Source organism: Prunus avium, chromosome 7 (genome assembly GCF_965620075.1).
Source record: "Prunus avium chromosome 7, drPruAviu1.hap1.1, whole genome shotgun sequence".
Lineage (NCBI taxonomy): Eukaryota > Viridiplantae > Streptophyta > Magnoliopsida > Rosales > Rosaceae > Prunus > Prunus avium.
The window spans coordinates 4,207,764-4,230,626 of NC_142290.1; the positions used below are offsets into that span (position 1 = coordinate 4,207,764).

At 38.9% G+C, this 22,863-nt stretch overlaps 1 non-coding gene across 1 annotated transcript; it reads left to right on the forward strand.

Moving 5' to 3' along the window:
• The first annotated feature begins 10,147 nt into the window (after positions 1-10,147).
• LOC148292861 (small nucleolar RNA R71) lies at positions 10,148-10,254 on the forward strand. Its single transcript, XR_015826011.1, has one exon. It is a non-coding gene; the product is annotated as a small nucleolar RNA R71 (small nucleolar RNA).
• The last annotated feature ends 12,609 nt before the right edge of the window (positions 10,255-22,863 follow it).

Here is a 22,863-nt window from a genome sequence, read left to right on the forward strand (position 1 = left end):
TTTTCGTTTGGTTTATGGTAAAGCATGTCACCTTCCGGTTGAACTTGAACATAGAGCATTTTGGGCAATCAAGAAATTCAATTTCGATATGAAAGAGGCTGGAGATGCAAGGCGACTCCAATTGAATGAATTGGATGAGATGAGGAATGATGCCTATGAGAGTGCACGAATTTACAAGGAAAAGACTAAGGCATTTCATGACAAAGCCATTCAAAGTAAGACCTTTGAAATAGGACAGAAATTCTTGCTCTTCAATTCATGTCTCCGGCTATTCCCAGGTAAGTTACGTTCTAGATGGTACGGTCCTTTTGTTGTTACTAATGTTTTCCCTCATGGTGCAGTTGAGATTCAAAATGACAAGACGGGAAACATATTTAAAGTGAACGGACATCGCTTGAAGCCATACTATGAATCTTTTGAGTTGGGAAAAGAGAGCATGCACATGGATGCACCACCCCCATCTATTGTTTAATCATCTAAAGAACCGCGTCTGGCTGAAGACTTTAAACTTCACGCTTCTTGGGAGGCAACCCAAGCATTCTTAACTTTTGTTTTTAGTTTATGTGTGATTTCTTGTACAATTTTCATATTTTCTGTTTTTGTTAAGTTTTGCATCCTCAAATAATGGCTTTTGTGTTCCAAAGAAAAAATTTCACATTTTTATAGCCTTAGGATGTTTGCAGCACGTTTCAGATGTGTTCCAAAAGTTTTTTTTTGGTCATTGGTTGAGTTTAAATGCCAGAAAATAGAAAAATAGCTTTTATGTTCATATTTTGGTCAAAACTAGAATTTCTGCCTAAATTATTTTTTTGCTGTTTTTCAGGTCAATCTGATGCTACCAACATGTTTAGAATAGTTATTCTTGCCAAATATAGTGTAATTGAGAGAGTTGAGAATGTAGAACAAGGTAGGTTTTGCAGAGAATTCAAATCTGCCAATTGAATTACTAACTTGGTGAGGGTAAGATATACAAGTATACAAGGCTGATTATTAGTTACAAACAATGCACAAAACATGGAGGGAAACATGGAGAGTTTCCATCCCTAAAACAAGGAAATGAAAACAAGGAAAAGTAGGAGAGGTGGTAGACAAGCCTTTTAGGGATGTCTATGTTTTGTCTATGTCTTAACTAACACTCCCCCTCAAGTTGGTGCAAAGATATCACGCATGCCCAACTTGTCCAGTGAGTCATGGAAAACTTTACTTGATACGGCCTTCGTCAGGATGTCAGCAAGTTGGTTTTCCGAGTGTACAAATGGAAACTTGATTATACCCCTTTCTAGTTTCTCTTTGATGAAGTGTCGATTGTTGTTAATATTATGTTAACTCGCAATTGTACGGGGCAATTAGTAGTATAGCAAGACAAGTACGAGGTCGTACCCACGAAGACTGAGAAGTTAAAACTAGTTATGTACTTAGATTACCAAATTCAAGAAAGTAGGAGGTTATGTCTAAAACAGAATTTAAAACAAGAGTGGTTGTGATTGTTGAACAAAAGAAGCAAAATGAAATTGCAAACAAAAACAAGTAAACAAATGTAACAAAGAGTGGTTTTAAGAGTTGGAAAACAGATTTTGAGACTAGGGCATTCGAATCACCATAACAATTCAATTCTGGGTTATAAAGATTCAAGTAACAAGTCTAATTCAGATTCAAAGATTGATTCTAGCTAAAGTATGATTAGGCCATGGTGTTTGGTCCTAACCTTGTGTTCCTAATTCCCTAATTTGATCATTTGTTGTCTAACCTAAAATTAAGCATTAGGAACCCATTAAGCATAGAAGAACATTTTAAACAACCAAGTATGTATCTAATCCCTGTTGTCGAATGTCCATACATACTCTTCCTATTCATAGTTCAATTCGAATTAAAGCATGGTGTATACTCTTAATTCAAACCAAGATAGTTAACAAACAAGTTCTAATGGTGATCAATCATTCAAACAAGCATGTTAACTTATAAGCATAATGAATAAGAACATGAATCATGAATCAAACTTGAAACTCCAAACTTATAAACCCAGAATATTCATGTTAGGTTACATCGAAGCCCTAGTTATGGATTTAGCTACTCATAATGGAAAAGAGACTTGAACAGAAATGAGAAAACATAATGAATACAATAAGAGTAGAAAAACCCTTTTTCTGAAGTTCTTGTGGTGTCCAAGGCTTCTCCAAGTGCTTCTCCACTTCTAATGCTTCTCCAAGAGCTTCCCCACTTCTAGAAAGATGTATGAAGGATATGGAGGTGATTTGGGATGAGTTTGAGTGAGTGGTGATGGCTAAGGAAGATGAAATTCGTAGGGAAATGAAAGAGAGGTTTGCTGGAGTTGTTTTGGTGATTGTTGGAGTGTTTGGGATTTTGAGAGTGTTTGAGGATGGTTGGAGTGAATTGTGGGGGTTGTGAATCTCAGGATTTGTTGTTTTTTTGAATGTGGAATGGATGTGGTATTTATAGGGAGAGGGGAGTGACAAATCTGAATTCAATATGGCTAATGCATACAACACTTGCATTATAAAATCTGAATTGGTTGATGCACTTCACCAATAGATCCCACCAGCAGCCCTAGCTCATCTTCATGTCACCATGACCAAGCTTCCAACCAGAAATGATAGCTCATACCTAGCTCACCATGACCAAGCATCCAACCAGCACATGCTGAGGTCAGCATAACCAGCAACTTCAAGGGCTTACAACTTGGGCTTCTCTTAATCAAATTAGGACTTTAAGCACTCGAAATTGAAGTTCAGAATGTCTTCTTTCCAGCCATATATCATTTGGGCCAATCCAAGGTCGGAGGAGGAAGTTAAGGCCAAAACAAATTGCTAACTCATTTTGCGCGCTGATAAAATCCATCCTGAGCATGGCTCTGTGTTTGCTAGGTAACAGACTCCATATTTATCCAATGGGGCTGAATTTTGGATATGTTATAGTACACACCCATTGGAACAACTTTCATGAAGAATGCTGCCTCATCCGAGCTGTGTAGGTTGCTGAAACAAAGCTTGCAATATGACCTACGGAACTGGACTGGCAGGGGGCTGTAGCCAAAATGAGTTTGTCTTTTAAGCTCTTCTTCCATTCATCCAAATTAGGCCTTAACATGCTTGAATTGCATGAATTATGCTCTCTTGCTCTATTGGCCTACAAAACACACAAAGGGAGGGAAATAACTTAGAATTATAGGAACTAAGCAAAAGAAGTAAGTAAATTGGGCATGTATATGTATGAAATTATGAGCTTAACACACCCCCAAACTTAGATTTTGCTAGTCCTCGAGCAAAACAAAAGAGAAACAAAGATAAAAACAAAACAAGAAGTTAACTAGACCACTTTCGTAGGTAACTCGATTGCATTGAGCGTATGCAACAAGCCTTTAAACCTCTAGGCATCCCTAGTAGGAGGAGTTGTGTCTCCTGAGGGTTTAACAGATACGATACCCACAAACGTTTTTCTAACTCTACAAAACAAAATGGTTAGAAAAACAACTTTGAAATCAACTAATGAAAATGAAAGAAAGTTTTAGTCATACCTCCAACACCATAGAGTTGCCAAGATAGGTCATCAATCAGTGTGTACAAGTGGAAGCTATAGCTCAAAGGCACACAGTTTCAAAGCAAGCACACTCAAACCTTGAATAGAGAACATGCTTCGACTCTAATTCTCACAGATAACACTCAATCACTCAGAACCTATGTTTTAATTCTCTCAAGAAAGCATAAGTGAGTGTATGAAATAGAAGCACAAATTTGGTTAGATCTCATGAAAGGAATTAAATACTAAGAATAGAGATACACACATACTTACCAGCACCCATGAATACATCCTCAAAGATCAGCTAGGTCTTTCACAATGTTGTAATGAAAGGCTAAGGTTTAGGGGAAATGGAAGAATTGGAAGGAAAAACAAATAACTTAAGAACATACCAAGGTTGCATGCTTCATTAATCTGCAAGGCATCATTGATTTAGATTGGCATGGCAGCAAACTTCATGGTATCTCCTGGCATAGACTTTATTTTTCACACTTAGATCAAATCGAAACACTTTCATCTTCGTTGATTTGATCTGCATCTTCATTAACTTCATTGCACAGATTCACATCATCTTTATTTAGGTACATGGCTGCAACTTCCTTGCTTCAAACTTTATCTTGGCACACCTTGGTATATTTCTAAGCTATAGGGTATGGCTACAATAGGTCAAGTATCTCAGATTGAGATACAAAGGTAGGGAAATGATGAGGGTGATAGAAGAAAAGGCTTTAAGTGTTTGGCTTCAAGAGGGTTGATGGAACACACATATAGGTAGGGTGAAAAGAAAGCACATAGAATGGTTATGCACACATAGCCTAGCATCACTTCAATGAGTTCATTCATGAATGAGAGCAAGCACATGATATCTGCAAAAGAGAATCATCCTTAGTATTCAATCAAAATGGAATAATGAGATCAATTAGAGTGAATTGAAGAAAATAAGTATGGATGAGAAATAGAACACTTTAAACCCTCTCAAGAAAGCAATTAGGCTCGATATAGCTCACTAGGGTAGTCTCCACTATTTTCCTTCAAGAATTTGAGCGTGGTACTTTAGCCACCAGAATTCTAAGAGCAAAAGCTTTGTGAAGTGCAAAATTCTAATATGAAAACCTCAAATAGCAGCTCCATAGCATTGATTGTATGACATTCTTTAAAAAAAATTAAATAAATTAAAAATAAAAAAATAAAAATAAAAATAAAATAAAAATAAAAAATAGTGACAAGAGAACGAAAATTGAAAACACAAATGGATAAGAAAATTGAAATTGAAAACCTTCCCCCCAGACCTGAATTGAACATTGTCCTCAATGTGAAAGCATACAAAAGATGATTGAGAACAAACAAATGATAAAGGGAAAAGTTTAGAAGAAGGTTTAGGAAAAATAAAAAATAAAAAAAATGAATATATAAGCAACTCATGGATGACCAGTTAAGGGCCTCAGAAAACACAGCCAGGGGATCCGGGAAGGTTGGAGGGGTCACAATGGTCCCGCTTAAAACCCAAACTTCTTAGACACCGAAGGTGTCGCCTAAAGAACTCCTAGACACTGTATTGACGGAAGTGCTCACTGGAGTTACCATAAGTTAGCTCATATGAAAAATCTTTTTAAATTTTTAAATTTTTTTATTTTTTTAAAATTTTTATAAATAAATAAAAAAAAAAACAGAAATTTAAAATAATAACAAGTAAAGAGAAAGGATTGAAATGCTCCCCCTTGATGCGATTAGGTCGATTGCTACCAAGCACCTTCTTCTTGAACACATGGGTTGCCTCCCAAGAAGCGCCTTAGTTACTGTCTTGGCAAGACATTGTGCAATCAGCTAAGTTGATGGTACGAAGGGAAGTTGATCTACCACATGGCCAGTTTGGATGCCAGCTGAAACTCCCTCATAGAATGGCTTTAAACGTTGTCCATTTACTTTGAAAGTCGAGCCATCTTTAGGGTTTTGAATCTCCACAGCTCCATAGGGAGAAACATTGACCACGGTGAATGGGCCTTGCCATCTAGACTTCAATTTTCCTGGAAAGAGACGCAAACGTGAGTTAAACAAAAGAACTGACATACCTTTGGAGAACTCTTTCCGTTGAATGTTTCTGTCATGGTAACTCTTGGTTCGTTCTTTGTAAAGCTTTGCATTCTCATAAGACTCATGTCTAATTTCTTCCAATTCATTCAGCTGAAACTTTCTTGCATGGCCTGCCTTGTCTAGATCAAAATTTAACTTCTTGATGGCCCAAAAAGCATTGTGTTCAAGCTCCATTGGCAGGTGACAAGCTTTCCCAAACACAAGACGATAAGGGCTCATTCCAATGGGAGTCTTATATGCTGTCCTATAAGCCCATAATGCATCATTGAGCTTGGCTGCCCAATCTTTCCTTGTATTGTTCACCACCTTCTCCAGGATGTGCTTAATTTCTCTATTGCTTATTTCCACTTGACCAGAAGTTTGCGGATGATATGGTGTAGAGACTCGATGGGTGATGTTGTACTTCTTCATGAGTGCTTCGAATGGCTTGTTACAGAAGTGGCTGCCTCCATCACTAATGACAGCCCTTGGAGTACCAAACCTTGTGAAAATATTATCCTTCAAGAACTTCAGCACCACCTTATAATCATTGGTTTTGGTGGCTATGGCTTCCACCCATTTAGACACATAATCAACAGCAACAAGTATGTAAGTATAACCAAAGGAAGATGGGAATGGCCCCATGAAATCAATACCCCACACATCGAAGAGCTCCACAACAAGTATGTTATTCAATGGCATTTCATTCCTGCGACTTATGTTCCCCATCCTTTGGCACCTATCACACTTAACACAAAAATTAAATGCATCTTTAAATAGAGTAGGCCAAAAGAAACCAGATTGCAGAATTTTAAGTGCTGTTTTCTTAGCTCCAAAGTGACCTCCACAGGCCAATTCGTGGCTATGCCTAAGTATGCTTTCTTGCTCTTCTTCTGGAACACATCTTCTGATGAGTTGATCCGGGCAATGCTTGAATAAGAAAGGTTCATCCCATACATAATGTTTCACCATGGAAAAGAACTTCTTCTTATCCTGAGAAGTTAGATCATTTCTAAGAACACCACAAGCAAGATAATTAACAAAATCAGCATACCATGGCTCTTTGACTTGGGCAGTATATAGTTGTTCATCAGGGAAAGTCTCATTCAAGGGTAGCACAGCTCCTCCTTTTTCTTCAACCACAATTCTGCTCAAATGATCAGCTACCACATTCTCACATCCCTTCTTATCTCGAATCTCCAAATCGAATTCTTGCAGCAAGAGAATCCATCTAATCAAGCGTGGTTTGGCATCCTTCTTAGTGAGCAAGTATCTAAGGGCTGCATGGTCAGAATAAACAATTACTTTAGAACCAACAAGGTAAGAACGAAATTTTTCTAAAGCAAAAACCACAGCAAGCAACTCCTTCTCTGTTGTGGAGTAGTTGATTTGAGCATCATTCAAGGTTCGGCTAGCATAATGAATCACATGGGGCAGCTTGTTCTTCTTTTGACCTAAAACTGCACCAATAGCAAAGTCAGAGGCATCACACATTATTTCAAATGGTAAAGACCAATCCGGAGCTATGATAATAGGGGCTGAAGTTAGCTCCCTCTTCAAGGTAGAAAAAGCTTCCATGCAAGCTTCATTAAACTCAAAAACAGCATCCTTAGCAAGGAGATTACACAATGGCCTTGTAATGCTTGAGAAATTTTTGATGAACCTTCTATAGAATCCAGCATGACCTAGAAAGCTTCTAATTCCTTTAACAGAGGTAGGGGGTGGAAGATTTGAGATGAGGTCGATCTTGGCTTTATCCACTTCGATTCCCTTGCTTGAAATCACATGGCCTAGTACAATGCCTTGTCTCACCATGAAGTGACACTTCTCCCAATTCAAAATCAGATTTGTTTCCTGGCATCTTTTAAGCACTAGAGACAAGTGGTGAAGACAATTATCAAAAGAGGAACCAAAAACTGAAAAATCATCCATAAATACCTCAATGAATCGTTCCACCATATCTGAAAAGATTGACATCATGCATCTTTGGAAAGTTGCTGGGGCATTGCATAAACCGAATGGCATCCTTCTATAAGCAAACGTACCAAATGGGCATGTGAATGTGGTTTTCTCTTGGTCTTCCGGAGCAATGGGAATTTGATTATAACCTGAAAAACCATCAAGAAAACAATAGTAAGCATGGCCAGATAAACGTTCAAGCATTTGATCAATAAAAGGTAAGGGGAAATGATCTTTTCTAGTGGATGTGTTCAACTTCCTGTAATCAATGCAAACTCTCCAACCAGTGACAGTTCGTGTAGGAACTAGCTCATTCTTCTCATTCTTCACAACGGTGATTCCGGACTTCTTTGGAACAACTTGCACAGGGCTCACCCACTTAGAATCTGAAATTGGGTAGATGATTCCTACATCGAGTAGCTTTAAAACTTCAGCTCTAACCACCTCTTTCATGTTGGGATTTAGCCTCCTTTGGGCATCACGAGATGGTTTGCTGTCTTCTTCCATTAAAATCCGGTGCATGCACATGCTTGGACTAATTCCTTTGATGTCTGCTATGGTCCACCCAATGGCTGTTTTATGCTCTTTTAGAACTTTAATTAAGCTCTCTTCTTCATGTGAGGAGAGACCTGCAGCAATTATAACAGGGAGAGTTTCGTTAGCACCCAAATATGTATATTTAAGATTATTGGGAAGAGGTTTAAGTTCTAGCTTTGGTGGGATGACAATGGATGGCTCCAATTTCGTGGATGATGGTCCAAGAGGCTCGATTGGTGGCCTAAAGGATGGTGGGTATGGCGGAAACACTTCTAAGGCAGCCACCACTTCTTGGAACTCCGGTTCACAAAGATCTTCCTCTTCTTGTGTTAAGACAGCTTCTAGAGCATCATTAGACTTTCTCTGCAAAATTTTGGAAGAAACCTCATGATCCACAACATCAATTGAAAAGCAAGAATCAAGAGAGATAGAAGGTTGAGATAGAGCATTAAGCATTTTAAATTCAACAGTTTCACCCAAAACAGTCATGGAGAGAGTGCTATCTTTCACTTTGATGATTGTGTCTGCAGTGGCCATGAATGGCCTGCCTAGGAGAATGGGATCAACACGATCTCCATTTGGATTGTCTTCCATGTCCATCACTACAAAATCAGCAGGGAGAATTAGTGTATTAACTTGAACTAGAATATCTTCTACAATACCTTTTGGATATTTTATAGAATGATCAGCTAGTTCAAGTCGCATTGAAGTCTTCTTCATCCCTTCTAAGCCAAGCTCTTGATAAACTGAATATGGCAAAACATTGATGCTTGCTCCCAAGTCCAACATGGCTCTTCCAACCTTCTTGCCTCCAATGTTAATGGGAATGTCAAAGCTGCCAGGATCATCTAGTTTTGGTGGAAGCTTCCTTTGCAATACAGCACTTACATTCTGGTCGAGCTTTACTCCTTCATTTGGAGCGAAATTGAGCTTGTGAGTTTTCAAGTCCTTGATGAATTTTCCATATGCAGGAATCTGTTCAATAAGATCAAGCAAAGGCAAATTGATATTAACTTTACTCAAAATATCATAAATCTCTTTAAAAGCCTTATCTTGCTTTGCTTTCTTAAGACGGCCTGGAAATGGAATCTGTGGAACATATGGAGCGGGTGGCACGTATCTATCTTCTTGAAGATGTGGTGGCACAAATTTGTCATCCCTTTTATGCAATTGGAATTGATCGGATTTCTGAGAATCTGATTTGGCCTTAGGAGCAGATTGAGAAGTTTTGAGTTGTTCTCCTTCCGTGGCCATGGTCTCCTCCTCTTCATTTTCTACAATCACAACATCATTTGAAAGATTAGAATCATCTTTATTATCAATGATCTTACCTGATCTGAGCACATGAATGGCCTTGGCTTCTGGGTTCTTTGGATTGATCTCAGTTTGGCTTGGCCATTTCCCAGGCACTCTTTGAGTTATTTCAGCAGCTATTTGGCCTAATTGGACTTCCAATTTGGAGATGGCAGCTTGTGTAGTTTGCTGAAAATTGGATTGGTTGATTGCCATCTGCTTCACTATATCTTCCAATGATGATGATGATTGTTGTGGCCTTTGGAATGAAGGGGGATTTGCTTGATTCTGGGTATTTCTCCATGAAAAGTTTGGATGATTCCTCCAACCTGGATTATAACTTTGAGAGTATGGATCATTTCTTGGACCTTGGTTGTAGGAATTTACCAACTTAGCTTGCTCTTGCACAAATTCTGGATATCCAGCCCCAAGTGGACAAGCTGTGGTAGCATGGTCATGAGATTCACAAATGCTACACACTTCCTTCGGAGGGCTTCTTGAGTTTAATGCAAGAAGAGCATCTAGCTTTTGTTCCAGTTTTGAAATCTGCACACTAGAAGCATCATTAGAACCACTAATAACACGTTTACCTCTTGTATCCGTATGTTGGGTCTCCATTGCTATCTCCTCAAAGAGTTCGTACGTTTCTTCTGGAGTTTTGGTTTTAAAAGAACCACCTGCAAAATTGGTGACTATATTATGACTAGAAGGGGTTAGTCCTTTATAAAACATACGCATTTGAAGCTTCAATGGAATCCCATGATGAGGACATTGGTTGAGCAACCCATTGAATTTCTCCCATGCTTCACAAAACGATTCATCATCTTGCTGTGCAAATAACAAGATCTTGTCCCTAAGCATGTCGGTCTTTTGCGTGGAGAAGTATTTTTCCAGGAACTTCTTTTGAATGGCAGACCATGTAGTGAGTGAACCAGGCTTCAAAGAATTCAACCAATACTTCGCCTTATCCTTTAAAGTGTATGGAAACACTCTCATTCGAAGTTGATCTTCTGTCACACCTGTCAAGGGAAAAGAACTCACAACATTAAAAATATCCTTTATATGAGTCAATGGATCTTCATTAGGTAAACCATAAAAGGAAGGCAGCATATTAAGATGAGAAGATTTAAGCTCATAATTTCGAGCTACAGTGGGCAGCAAAATGCTTGAAGGAGATGCTGGAATTGTTGGGATATCAAGTTCTCCCATGAACTCAATGGCAGCCATCATTTCTTCTTCTTCTTGGTCTGAACTTGCTTCCGAATTTGAAAGTGAAGAACCGGGAAGTTCAGTGTGGAGAGCAAGACTTGTAAATGTAGCAAGAGCTTGCTCTTTTGCAGTTGACAACTCCCTTTCTAGACGATTCTGAATTTCAGAGGTCACTCGTCTGGGTTGCAATGATGGTCCTGCGTTCAAAGATCTAGAACGTTGGAACGAAGACCTCACTTGTTCAAGTAATGGATTTTTAGACATAAACTACCTGAAACAGAAAATTAGATTAATTAGAAACACTAAAAAGAATAGGGTAACCTTGGGCACATAACCAGGGAAGAACTTTCGTTCAGTCCCCGGCAACGGCGCCAAAATTTGTTGTTAATATTATGTTAACTCGCAATTGTACGAGGCAATTAGTAGTATAGCAAGACAAGTACGAGGTCGTACCCACGAAGACTGAGAAGTTAAAACTAGTTATGTACTTAGATTACCAAATTCAAGAAAGTAGGAGGTTATGTCTAAAACAGAATTTAAAACAAGAGTGGTTGTGATTGTTGAACAAAAGAAGCAAAATGAAATTGCAAACAAAAACAAGTAAACAAATGTAACAAAGAGTGGTTTTAAGAGTTGGAAAACAGATTTTGAGACTAGGGCATTCGAATCACCATAACAATTCAATTCTGGGTTATAAAGATTCAAGTAACAAGTCTAATTCAGATTCAAAGATTGATTCTAGCTAAAGTATGATTAGGCCATGGTGTTTGGTCCTAACCTTGTGTTCCTAATTCCCTAATTTGATCATTTGTTGTCTAACCTAAAATTAAGCATTAGGAACCCATTAAGCATAGAAGAACATTTTAAACAACCAAGTATGTATCTAATCCCTGTTGTCGAATGTCCATACATACTCTTCCTATTCATAGTTCAATTCGAATTAAAGCATGGTGTATACTCTTAATTCAAACCAAGATAGTTAACAAACAAGTTCTAATGGTGATCAATCATTCAAACAAGCATGTTAACTTATAAGCATAATGAATAAGAACATGAATCATGAATCAAACTTGAAACTCCAAACTTATAAACCCAGAATATTCATGTTAGGTTACATCGAAGCCCTAGTTATGGATTTAGCTACTCATAATGGAAAAGAGACTTGAACATAAATGAGAAAACATAATGAATACAATAAGAGTAGAAAAACCCTTTTTCTGAAGTTCTTGTGGTGTCCAAGGCTTCTCCAAGTGCTTCTCCACTTCTAATGCTTCTCCAAGAGCTTCCCCACTTCTAGAAAGATGTATGAAGGATATGGAGGTGATTTGGGATGAGTTTGAGTGAGTGGTGATGGCTAAGGAAGATGAAATTCGTAGGGAAATGAAAGAGAGGTTTGCTGGAGTTGTTTTGGTGATTGTTGGAGTGTTTGGGATTTTGAGAGTGTTTGAGGATGGTTGGAGTGAATTGTGGGGGTTGTGAATCTCAGGATTTGTTGTTTTTTTGAATGTGGAATGGATGTGGTATTTATAGGGAGAGGGGAGTGACAAATCTGAATTCAATATGGCTAATGCATACAACACTTGCATTATAAAATCTGAATTGGTTGATGCACTTCACCAATAGATCCCACCAGCAGCCCTAGCTCATCTTCATGTCACCATGACCAAGCTTCCAACCAGAAATGATAGCTCATACCTAGCTCACCATGACCAAGCATCCAACCAGCACATGCTGAGGTCAGCATAACCAGCAACTTCAAGGGCTTACAACTTGGGCTTCTCTTAATCAAATTAGGACTTTAAGCACTCGAAATTGAAGTTCAGAATGTCTTCTTTCCAGCCATATATCATTTGGGCCAATCCAAGGTCGGAGGAGGAAGTTAAGGCCAAAACAAATTGCTAACTCATTTTGCGCGCTGATAAAATCCATCCTGAGCATGGCTCTGTGTTTGCTAGGTAACAGACTCCATATTTATCCAATGGGGCTGAATTTTGGATATGTTATAGTACACACCCATTGGAACAACTTTCATGAAGAATGCTGCCTCATCCGAGCTGTGTAGGTTGCTGAAACAAAGCTTGCAATATGACCTACGGAACTGGACTGGCAGGGGGCTGTAGCCAAAATGAGTTTGTCTTTTAAGCTCTTCTTCCATTCATCCAAATTAGGCCTTAACATGCTTGAATTGCATGAATTATGCTCTCTTGCTCTATTGGCCTACAAAACACACAAAGGGAGGGAAATAACTTAGAATTATAGGAATTAAGCAAAAGAAGTAAGTAAATTGGGCATGTATATGTATGAAATTATGAGCTTAACATCGATCGACTTCCACATGTTTGGTACGATCGTGTTGTACTGGGTTATGTGCTATCTCGATAGCTGATTTATTGTCACAGTACAAGTTTGTAGCTTTCAATGGTTTAACTCCCAGATCCTTCAGTAATCTCCGTAACCAGAGCAATTCACAAACTCCTTGAGCCATTTCCCTAAATTCTGCTTCAGCACTTGATCTAGCCACAACTTTTTGCTTCTTACTTCTCCAAGTGACTAAGTTGCCCCCCACAAATGTAAAGTATCCAGAAGTAGAACGTCTATCAGTGATGGATCCTGCCCAATCCGCATCTGTGTATCCTTCTGGGTCCATATGTGTATGCTTGGAGAATATCAACCCTTTTGCAGGGGCAGCCTTCAAGTACCTCATGATCCGTGTTACTGCATTCATGTGTGCCTCACTTGGTTGATGCATAAACTGACTCACCATACTCACAGCATAAGCTATGTCGGGGCGTGCGTGTGATAGATAAATCAGTCGCCCAACCAATCTTTGATACCTTTCTTTGTCAGTGGGTACTTGGTCTGGATACATCCCTAACTTGTGGTTCTGCTCAATAGGTGTGTCAGCTGGCTTACAATCAAGCATTCCAGTTTCTGTTAACAAGTCTAACACATATTTTCGTTGGGATAGAAATATGCCATGTGTTGATCTAGCAACTTCTATGCCAAGAAAATATTGTAACTCACCTAATTCCTTCATCTCAAATTTACTAGCAAGGAGCTTCTGCATATTCTTCATTTCTTCATTGTCATTACCGGTAACCACCATATCATCAACATAGATGATAAGGGCCGTAAGTTTGTCACCACTACGCTTTAAGAATAAAGTGTGATCCGAGTGGCTCTGAGTGTACCCAAAGCGCTTCATAGAATCTGTGAATTTTCCAAACCAGGCTCGTGGTGACTGCTTTAGCCCATATAATGATTTTCTCAGCTTGCACACGGTGTTGGGACCAAGTGCCATGGAGGTCCCTGATGGTGGTTCCATATACACTTCTTCTTGCAATTCCCCGTGAAGAAATGCATTCTTTACATCATACTGCAATAGTGGCCAGTCAAGGTTTGCAGCCAATGACATGAGAACACGTACGGTATTGATCTTGGCAACAGGTGCAAATGTCTCTTGGTAGTCAATTCCATATGTTTGTGTATACCCTTTGGCCACTAATCGAGCTTTGTATCGATCTATGGATCCATCAGCTTTGTATTTAATGGTGTATATCCACCGACATCCAACTGGTTTCTTCCCTTGTGGCAACTGGACCATTTCCCATGTAGAATTCTTTTCCAGAGCTTCCATTTCAATTGCCATTGCTTCAGCCCATCTGGAATCTGTTATAGCATCCTGCCACTTATTTGGAACACATACAGTAGATAATTGATTGACAAATGATGCATATGACTTTGACAATCTATGAGTTGAAACATGGTTATTAATGGGATATTTAGATGTGGCAGTAAGGTCAGGACAATATTGAGGTTTGGGTTTTCCTCTAGTGGTCCTAGGTGGGAGAGTGTATGGTATAGTATTAGGTGCTTCGGGAATTACATCAAGTGTTTCCTCATCACGAGACGATTGGTCCGATGGTTGAGAAGAAGGGGTTGTATTTTGTTGTTGATCACAGCAACCATTTGAATTGTCTCCTCCGGGATCTTCACCAAATAAGAACGACAATTTTCCTTCATCGCTGTCTAAATCTTCAAGTTCACTGGTGCTTGGCGACCGGTCGCTGGGTTCTGTGCGACCGGTCGCATTTGGACAGAATGCAATTTCGTCACTGGAGTCTTCGCAACCGGTCGCCTCTGGATTACGATCGGTCGTTTTTTCACAGAATCGATTTTCATCATCGCTGGAGCAAGGCGACCGGTCGCTGGGGTCAGTGCGACCGGTCGTTTCAGGAATGCGACCGGTCGCTTCTGGGTTACGACCGGTCGGATTTGCACAGACTTGGATTTTTTCTTCCTTCTCTTCATTCCTTCTCTCCCCCTGAAGAGAAGGGGGCATAGAAACTTCAAAGTAGGATAAATCTTCATGAAATGTGGCATCCATAGTGACAAAGAGCTTGCGAGTAGGAGGATGGTAACACTTGTATCCTTTTTGAGTTGATCCATACCCAACGAACACACATCGAATGGCACAAGGGTCCAGCTTACTTCTTTGATGAGATGGAACATGAGCATATACAACACAACCAAATATGCGAGGAGGCAGCTTGAGGACTATAGGAAGAGAGACATGACGAGCCAAGGTGTTCAGTGGAGTTTCAAACTTCAAAACACTACTCGGCACTGGATTAATTACATATACTGCAGAAAGAAGGGCATGTCCCCATAAGTAGTGAGGGACCGATTTATCCAGCATGTAAGCACGAGTAACCTCAAGTAATTGTCGATTCTTTCGCTCTGCGACACCATTTTGTTGCGGAGTAAAAGATGTGGAGGTTTGATGAATGATGCCTTGGTCTCGGAAGAAATGTGCCAAGACATTGTTCACATATTCCCCACCATTATCAGACCGGAATACTTTGATGGAGGCTTGGAACTGTGTGGTAATCATAGCATGAAATTCACGGATTGCAACAGAAACGTCACTTTTATGAGCTAGTAAATATACCCAAGTCATGCGAGTGCAATCATCAATAAATGTAACAAACCATCTTTTGCCATTGGAAGAAACTTTAGCAGGACCCCAAACATCAGAGTGAACCAAATCAAAAGGGAATTCCGTTTTATTATCACTTAAGGGAAAAACAGTTCGATGGCTTTTGGCCAATACACAGGTTTCACACTGAAACTGAGAATGATCTAGGCCACGAAACAAAGACGGAAACAAACGTTGAAGATAGCCAAAGGATGGATGTCCTAGACGACGATGCCAAAGCCAAATCTGATGTTGATTGCGAGCTTGTGAGCTGGAACCTTGAGTATGAGCTGCCCTTGGTGGTGAAGAGACCGTCAAGGAATACAACCCCCCTCTTCGTTTACCATGCCCAATCGTCGCGTGAGTCGTGAGGTCCTGAAAAAGACAATGGGAAGGATAGAATGTGGCATAACAGTTATGTGAGTCAAGTAATTTTCCAACAGACAGCAAATTGCAATTGATGAAGGGAACAAGTAGTGTATGAGATAAAGATAAGGAAGGGGAAAGTGTTATAGTTCCTTCACCAGCAACATTAGAAGGAACTCCATTGGCACTAGTGATGTAAGGATGACGAGACTTAGAAGATATTGTGGAAAACATAGTAGAGTCAAAAGTCATATGATCAGTGGCACCTGTGTCAATTATCCATGTAGTGGGTCGTGTACCTGATTCGGATTTGGAGAGTATGGTGGAAGATGGAGAGGCATCGGTAGTTATAACACGTGCTGCCTTGGGTGTTTTGTTGCGGGACTTGAGAGCATCCCACCACCCAGGATAACCATGAAGCTTAAAGCACTTCTCAACAAGATGATTACCACCATAATGAGTGCACTTCTGAGTTCCCTTTGCATCGTCAGTTTTGGGACCTTGGGGGGGAAGTCCGGAGGACGTACGGTGTGGTGGCCGATATGGCTTGACCACCATTGCACTTCCACCACCAAGCATGGAAGATTGGCGATTATCTTCTTCTACCACAAGTGCATAAGCTTCAATGACTGCTGGAAGCGGGTTCATGGCAAGAATCCGACTACGAACGGAATCAAAGTTGGGATCGAGTCCTCCCAAAAAATCGTACACACATTCAACTTCAAGTGCTTGTTGGTGAAGAGCCACATCATCGAGATTGGTATGTTTGCAGGGACGGAGGCTGTCAATTTCCTGCCATATTATGTGTAATTTTTCGTAGAAGACATTCACAGGTTCACCACTTTGAGAGGTGGTGACGGACTGACGACGGAGTTGGTACAACTTGGAGCTATTCTGAGTGACAGTATATGTCTTCCGAGCTGCATCCCACACCGCATAAGCCGTTGAGCAGTGATTGTTGTGTAGATACAGCTGCACAAAAATGGATTAAGCTGCATCCTCAACTTGTGATACTCGCAAGTGCACGAACCGTTGGTAGTTTAGCGTATGTAAGTGCGAGGTCGATTCCACAGGGATTGGTGATTGAATGATCCAATTTAGTTTCCCTACACAAAACAGAAATGAAAAAGAAAGGAAATAAATAAAACAATGAAGAAAGAAATAACTAACTCAAGCAGATAAGTTCCCAAGTTCAATTAGATTAATGGATTGATTCTAGCTAAAGTATGATTAAGCCATGGTGTGTGGTCATAACCTTGTGTTCCTAATTCCCTAATTTGATCATTTGTTGTCTAACCTAAAATTAAGCATTAGGAACCCATTAAGCATAGAAGAACAATTTAAACAACCAAGCATGTATCTAATCCCTGTTGTCGAATGTCCATACATACTCTTCCTATTCATAGTTCAATTCGAATTAAAGCATGGTGTATACTCTTAATTCAAACCAAGATAGCTAACATGCAAGCCTAAATGGTGATCAATCATTCAAACTAGCATATTAACTTATAAGCATAATGAATAAGAACATGAACCATAATTGAAACTTGGAAACTAATCAAACTTGAAAAACTAAAGAAAATAATTTACATAATGAAAAGTAAAGTGGAACTAAGAAAAACTGAAGGAGAATTTCAGCACAAATATTTCATTGCAACAATTGAAAACTAGAAAATGAAATTAAGAGAATTTGAGGGAGAGAAGGGAAGGGAGCTCTAGAGAAGTGTTTGAGAGCTCCCCCCCCTTGGGGTGTGTTTACAAGCTTAGAGAACCTCCCTATTTATAGGCCTAAGGAAGTGAAAAATCTGAATTCAATATGGCTAATGCATACAACACTTGTTTTATAAAATCTGAAATGGTTGATGCACTTGTATTAGAAAATTTGAATTGGTTGATGCACTTCACCAATAAATCCCACCAGCAGCCCTAGCTCATCTTCATGTCACCATGACCAAGCTTCCAACAAGCTCAATAGCTCATGCCTAGCTCACCATGACCAAGCTTCCAACCAGAAACAATAGCTCATCCTGAGGTCAGCATGACCAGCAACTTCAAGGGCTTACGAATTGGGCTTCCCTTAGGCAAATTAAGACTTTAAGCACTCAAACTTGAAGTTCAGAATGTCTTCTTTCCAGACATATATCATTTGGGCCAATCCAAGGTCGGAGGAGGAAGTTAAGGCCAAAACAAATTGCTAACTCATTTTGCGCGCTGACAAAATCCATCCTGAGCATGGCTCTGTGTTTGCTAGGTAACAGACTCCATATTTATCCAATGGGGCTGAATTTTGGATATGTTATAGTACACACCCATTGGAACAACTTTCATGAAGAATGCTGCCTCATCCGAGCTGTGTAGGTTGCTGAAACAAAGCTTGTAATATGACCTACGGAACTGGACTGGCAGGGGGCTGTAGCCAAAATGAGTTTGTCTTTTAAGCTCTTCATCCATTCATCCAAATTAGGCCTTAACATGCTTGAATTGCATTAATTATGCTCTCTTACTCTATTTGCCTACAAAACACACAAAGGGAGGCAAATAACTTAGAAATCTAAGAAACTAAGCAAAAGAAGTAAGTAAATAGGGCATGTATATGTATGAAATTATGAGCTTAACAGTGATCAAATAAGGCACGTACATTTTTGGTCATGGAGTTGAGGAGCCATGACTACACCAAACAGTTGTCTTCATCCCAAGCTTCATAGCTAGGATCATCAATGGCAGGGGCAATCTTTTTACCATTAATGAAACCAGCCATACGACGAGCAGTGATGGCCAAGCGAACACTACGAGACCATGCCAGATAGTTGGACCCATCCAACTTATCAGGAGTAATTTGAGAGTAGTCATGAGAGGACCGGGGTGGTGGAGTTGTGGAGTCGATCTTGGTGGAGTTGGTGGAGTCGATTTTAGAGGAGTCACCCGTGGAGTTGATTGAGTCGTTGGTGTCACCCATGAGGTAAATATATAAAGAGATGTAGAGGAAGAAATAGCTTAAAACTTCAGCAAACAAGAGCACAAAAAAGGCTTGTGATCAAGATCAATTTTGAGGCAAGGCAAAGTATGAGATAGGAACAATATAACAGCAAATTATGGGCAAGGATAGATAGAGATTAGGCAAGAACAAGGTTATGCAGAGACAACCAAAATCGATTGCTCTGATACCATGCCAAATATAGTGTAATTGAGAGAGTTGAGAATGTAGAACAAGGTAGGTTTTGCAGAGAATTCAAATCTGCCAATTGAATTACTAACTTGGTGAGGGTAAGATATACAAGTATACAAGGCTGATTATTAGTTACAAACAATGCACAAAACATGGAGGGAAACATGGAGAGTTTCCATCCCTAAAACGAGGAAATGAAAACAAGGAAAAGTAGGAGAGGTGGTAGACAAGCCTTTTAGGGATGTCTATGTTTTGTCTTTGTCTTAACTAACAATTCTGATGTTTTGGACCAGGTTTGGGGGCCTCCGGTGGCCTACATTATGTTTTAGGACGATTTGAAGCTCAAAAAAGGACCTCAAACACAAAAAAAAGGCAGCTGCTGTTTTGCCCAGAATTAGAAGGTTATTTTTCGTCACCAAAGAGGTTTTAGCGACGGTGTTCATCGGATTTTTCGTCACCAAAGAGGTTTTAGCAGCGGTGTTCATCAGATTTTTCGTCACTAAATGTCAGATTTCCAGATTTTTATGATTCCATATCCAGCTCAAATTCGTTCCAATTTCATTGCATTCCGAGACTTTTAGGAGCTATTACGGGTCTATGACATTCCAAGAAGCAAGTTGTGGGTGTTTAAGTTCGTCGCATTGTCAACTCTCTCTCACTTCGACATATTCTACGCTTTGTTCATCCATACACCTACACAAACCCGGGAAGTTCTCACACCCTCTCTCTCTTTAATTGATTTTGCATGACTTTGTTTTCTTTGTTTTAAACATTGAGGACAATGTTTGTTTTAAGTTGTGGGTGATTGAGTTCTTTGGTTTCATAATGCATGCAGCAGTCCTCTGTCTTTGTTTTCAATTCTGTTCTTTTTTGCTGCTGTTTTTGTATTTTGGCCCGCTTTACATTCTTTGTTTTTTCGTTCTGAATCCAATCATATAAAGAACGTGAAGTTTGGCCAAGTATTTTGTGAGATACGTGTAATTCTTTGCGCCTGGGTCAGAACTGCAGTTTTGTTTATTGATTTTCAATTCCTTTCAACTTTTAGTTTTTATTTTGTTGTTTTGTTTTGTTTTTCTCTTAAAAAGAAAAAAAAAATCTGAAAAATGTCATAAAATCCAAAAATATTTTCTTTTACTTTGAGTCTTGTTTTTTTTTTTTTTTTTTGTGTGTTTGTGGTAGTCACTTCCCAATTCTATGATGAGATTGAATTTTATTTGCAATTAACTTTCAAGAAATGTTGAGCATGACAATAATTCTTTACATTATTTTTGTGATTAGACTTTGGAAATCCTTATGCACATAGCCACATTAATATGATGTTCGATTGGGGAGTTCACATGATTTAAATTCCCAAATAAGGGTGTAGACTTATATAACCCTTATCATGTGAGCTTTTGAGCCTATGCCTTTCTTTCTTGAGTGTTATATACTATTCGATAATTTTCTTGTCTACAAGTCGTTGTGATCTCATTATTCTTTATTTTGGTCAAGTACTTGAGGATGTTTAAATTGTCTGCTAGAACTACTTTCATTATCTATTTGAGACATATTTCATGAACCGCATGGATTCTAGGAAGTGATATAGGCCTTGTTTCTTTCGTTTGAGCCCTTCTAGCCAACCCGTATCACTTTTATCCCTAGTTAACCCCCTTGTGCCTTTTATGTGAGCCTTTTTCGTTCTTTACCCAATTCTCCTCACCTTAATCTATCATATGTTTATCCTACACCCTTCTAAGGAGTTTTGTAGAGTATTTTCGTTGTTAAGGGAGAATTGCACAAATTATTCAATCATGTGGAAAGTAAAGGATACTATTTCAACCAAAAAAAAAAAAAAAAACTAATTTCGAAGCCTTTTCAACTTGAGTTATTAAGCCCTAGGAGTGTTTTACATTTAATGCCCTAAAGCTATCTAGCTTGGGAGTCATTGGCCTAACACTCGCTACATGGGTTGATTAGAAAGCTAATGGAGTTAGAAAAAAAAAAAAAAATTGTGAAAAAAAAAAGAAAAGAAAAAATTAAGAAATTTAAAAAATTCAAGATAGTATCAGTATGAAGTTTCGTGCTCAAAGTGCAAGTGTTATAATTTTCATGGAAAGCTCTATGAATTCCTTAGAATTTGTTCATCCATATCTTTTTCTTGTTTCACCCATCACCCTAAGCCCCATTACAACCTTAGTGAAAGTCCTACTTGATCCAAGAAGAAGTGTGGTTCCTCATGTGGAGAATAGGTGTGGAAGTACTATGGTCGGATGGTTTAAATGTTTTCAAGTATGCGATATCTTTCCATGAGATCTTTTATATTTGTCATGTGCCTTTATTTCAATCATGTGAGTACATCCTATTGCTTTGATTCCTCTCACATATATAAGTGACACTACCTAGTCAAATTTCGAGTGCTTTCATTGGAGTGAACATCCTTGGTGAGAATTGGAGTCAAAGCTTGTTCTTATTTGGTTATTTAACTTTTGTGAAGCTGAAGTCGTAGTTATGTTAATGTTGGCTATGTCACACACGACACTCCAAGTTGTTCAACTAAAGTTTGGTTAACCCTTTGATAATGTCTTGAGTTATTGTTGCTTATTTCTTGGAAGTTAGGTAACGGTTGGTGATTATCTCTGAGATCAATACTGGGAAGTTAGTCGATCACTTGTTTGCGTTGAGTCTTTGTTCTTTTGTTTTTATTTTCCGTGTTGTTTTGCTCGAGGACTAGCAAAATCTAAGTTGTGGGTATTTGAAAAGTCCATAAATATACTCATTTATGTACTCTTTTTATTTAGGTTTTGTAGAAAAATTAGATTTAAAAAGGGCTTATTACTTCACTTTTCTGATTTTCAGCTTTTCGGCGCTCTTAGAAGGTTTTTAAGGGAAAATCAACTTTTCGGAGGAATTTTAGTGCAAGGTCAATTGGAGATGAAAGCTAACACCTTGAAGTTCAATCTGTGATTTTTCTAGAATTTTCTACCAAGCCAATTGGTACAGTATTACAAGTAAAGTTAGCCCACGTGCAGACAGGACAGTTTCGTACATGTTACGTGAATATGAAGAAACGGAAGCCTTCCCGAATTTTCCAAGTTACGTGCTATATATGGTTGGAAAGATAAGACATTTATCTTTCTAAAATATATTTTTCCTGATTTTTCTAGAAGGCCGAAGATCCCCATATCGTGTGACAATTGGGCTGATCTGTATTTCCCTGTGGAGTTAGGAATTGTGATCTTTAATTTCCTTTTTGGATTCCTTGTTTACCAAGACTTCTTGGACGACTTTTCAGTAAATTTTAGGGTTTAGGACTTTGATTTAAGTCATATAAAAGGCCAGCCAAGGCCCCATACAAAGAATTCACGTCCAAAGGAGATCAACCGTGCAAGAGGAAAAAGCTGCCAGCGAGTTCTTTATTTTCCTTTCTTCTTTTAATTTTCAGTTCTTATGTATTTATTTTTGAGTTCATCCCAGAACATGAGTAACTAATTTCTTGTTAGTTAGGGCTTAATCTTGAAGCCCTAAACATGATTTCAATTCTATAAACAAGTTTGAATGAATTTTTCAGTTTCTACAAGCGTGATGATTTCGGTTTCTCTATGTTATGTGAATTCTGATATTTTGTTTCTGTGAGTAGCTAACTTTGAAGCATGTATCGGAATTAAATTGTTGTAGAACATAGGTCAATTGCCATATTGAATGTGTTCTTGTTTGCAACGAATAATTGGGTTAAGAACTAGTTATGAGAAATCGATTCTTGAATTCCTAATAA